This window comes from Limulus polyphemus, unplaced genomic scaffold (genome assembly GCF_000517525.1).
Source record: "Limulus polyphemus unplaced genomic scaffold, Limulus_polyphemus-2.1.2 Scaffold7791, whole genome shotgun sequence".
Taxonomy (NCBI): Eukaryota; Metazoa; Arthropoda; class Merostomata; order Xiphosura; family Limulidae; genus Limulus; species Limulus polyphemus.
Window position 1 is genome coordinate 26042 of NW_013673401.1, and position 3134 is coordinate 29175.

Below are 3134 nucleotides of genomic sequence, written 5' to 3' on the forward strand. Positions count from 1 at the left end.
CAATTACAAGTTTTTCAGTGATGTAATAACGGTACATTAAGTACAGAACGATATGTTACAGTACCACAAACAACATGCCAATTACAAGTTTTTCAGTGATGTAATAACGGTACATTAAGTACAGAACGATATGTTACAGTACCACAAACAACATACCAATTACAAGTTTTTCAGTGATGTAATAACGGTACATCAAGTACAGAACGATATGTTACAGTACCACAAACAACATACCAATTACAAGTTTTTCAGTGATGTAATAACGGTACATCAAGTACAGAACGATTATGTTAAGAAACAAATGAAGGAGAATCTGTGTCGTTCAAGTTTTGTCTGCTCTTCATTTGATAAAAATAGAAAGACCATACAGTGAACAGAAAAATGGGTCGAAACCTCGATCCTAAAACAAATTCTACCAAGGTAGGCCTTCAGTGAAAAATAACTAACGCACAAAGCAATGTTAGAAAAAAGTTAGTAAAAATACAACGTAGAAAACTATATAGATTACTAAAGAAGCGCTGTTATACTACAGAAAATTGTTACTGTAAACTATTTGAGAGATTTGATATTTTGACATTAGTAGCACCTTAACGCGACATATCGACTGAATAGTGGGATTGGTTATCACAGTTATAATACCCAACAGCTGAAAGTGGAAAGCATGTTCAGTGGCATATCGTGACCAGAATCTTGGACGTTCTGACCGAAGTTTGACATGCTAACAATTAAGCCATATTATCACACTATGAAAACAATATATTATTTTGAAGAATGTTACAGAAAAATCGTAAGAAATTAAACAACTAACACTGTTTATCCTAGGAAAAGTGCAACACTTACAGAATTTATTAAATTGATCTATCTCCTTGGATAACGTTATTTCAAGAACAATCGTTAGCGTACAAGTGATTAGAGAAGCAACACTGCTTACTCAAGAGAAAACTGTTCGTAACACTTAATACGTTTTCTTTATGGTACTATAAAAATCATTTCTTACCTTAGTATTACAAGAGACAAATCGTTACACTACAACTTGTAACACTGTTTAGTCTAGAAAAAGCCCTTGTTTTTAACACTTAATACGTTTTCTTTATGGTACTATAAAAATCATTTCTTACCTTAGTATTACAAGAGACAAATCGTTACACTACAACTTGTAACACTGTTTAGTCTAGAAAAAGCCCTTGTTTTTAACACTTAATACGTTTTCTTTATGGTACTATAAAAATCATTTCTTACCTTAGTATTACAAGAGACAAATCGTTACTCTACAACTTGTAACACTGTTTAGTCTAGAAAAAGCCCTTGTTTTTAACACTTAAAACGTTTTCTTTATGGTACTATAAAAATCATTTCTTACCTTAGTATTACAAGAGACAAATCGTTACTCTACAACTTGTAACACTGTTTAGTCTAGAAAAAACCTTTGTTTTTAACCCTTAATACCATTTCTTTACAGCGCTATCAAAACAGTCTATTACCTTGAAGAAAACGCTTCTGTGTATTTGGGAGTTTTTACTTCAGAGAAAGGCAAAACTGGTCACAACAGAAAAACACTCACTATGAAAAATCACATCTCTTTCAGTACTACCTAATTATATATACATCAAAACACTTGATCAACTCGTGCACGATTTACGTTGCTGCGCGTACATGGTGAACAAGCACTAGCTTTGAGAACTAGATGACTTGATCGAATTTACTTGCACCTCCAAGTGACACGCGTACTGGTATCTTTTACCAAAAGGAAGTACGTACATAGGGCAGAACTTCCTGTAATTCCAGTAAAGTCGAAGGATAAAAGGTGTCGTCGCATACTGGTTGAATGAAAGCCTGTGTGCTTCTAGAAAAGTAGGAAAAAACCTAGCGAACGAGGAAGTTAATTGATATGTATAACGTTAAGCCACTGGTAACAGCATGGAGCCGCGCAAAATGAAATCGTCTTATAATAATACCAACGCTCCTCTCCTCCCACAAAACAGCTTTTAAACAAAGTACCTAAAATAATCAGGTATTTCTTACATCACCAATTGCCGTTGACATGAGAAATGAGGGATTCCATAAATATACACCACGTGATACGTTGTGTGTTTTCACTATAGTGGTTAAATATATATCACCCATCATTTCTTTTTATGAGTAACGTAAGCTCTCCATCTATCTCCACTGCTCAAACCATTCTTTCAATAACTCGCTCTTATCCGGGAACTGAGGTGCGCTGTAAGTCTAACATTCAAAATCTACTCTCACTGGATAATAAAGAAACATAATCACAAAAAACATTCTTGGCTAATAAGGTGCAAAGAATCAAGACACCTGCTAGTTTCCCTATGTATTATTGCAATCAGGGAGAGACATCAGAACTATCTATAAGATTTGGAGATTCTTTTATTTGTTCGAAAAGTTCAAGGACAGGGCTTGCTATCAACTTTTTTCTTTTATTTTTCAGAGAACAATGGAATTTTTTTTTCAGTTTTAAAGGATAGTTTTTCGTTCATGCTGTGCGGTATACAGAATTGAACTCTAAAACCTGCTGACATTTATTTTTATTTCCTACAAAGACAATATCTATATAAAGACAGTATATATATTCTAAGTTAAAACACAATAACTCTATCATATTCCTATGAGAGTTCCACTGACCAAATTTATGTACACAGGATTTAGGATTAAGGTCTATAGCGCATGATCCATTCTTGAATTCACGTTAACAATTAATAACGGAAAGTGTTATGTATTTTAATATACGACTGTCCTCATCCGATAATTTGATATTTACTTGCTAGCTGCTATAGTACGGTTCATAAAACAAAGCAACACAAACGTCATTTTCAGCACATCTTTTTCACTCTTCCTAAAAGCAAGTAATAATATATAACTTGCAAGGCAGAAGTACGAAGTATATGATGAGAGGAGGAGGGTATGTATAACATAACCAGGAATATTATTATCGAAGATCAAAGACTACTGCAAGTGCAATGGCTCCAACCTGGATTATCTACATAATACACAACTGGTGAAAATAATAATTTTGAAAGTGACAAAAACAGTAAGAAAAGTAGAGGAAATTCACTCTTTTCTGGATCAACATGTTTTCTAAATACTTCAAAAATAATGTGTTAAACACTGTTTGT

At 33.5% G+C, this 3134-nt stretch overlaps 1 protein-coding gene across 1 annotated transcript in view; it reads right to left on the reverse strand.

Moving 5' to 3' along the window:
* LOC106474868 (rap guanine nucleotide exchange factor 2-like) overlaps positions 1-1631 on the reverse strand; it is a 25196-nt gene extending 23565 nt beyond the window's left edge. The window contains exon 1 of the mRNA XM_013935565.2: positions 1482-1631. The gene's annotated coding sequence lies outside the window, so the exon portion shown is untranslated. The remainder of the gene's footprint in view (positions 1-1481) is intronic.
* Positions 1632-3134: the final 1503 nt, after the last annotated feature.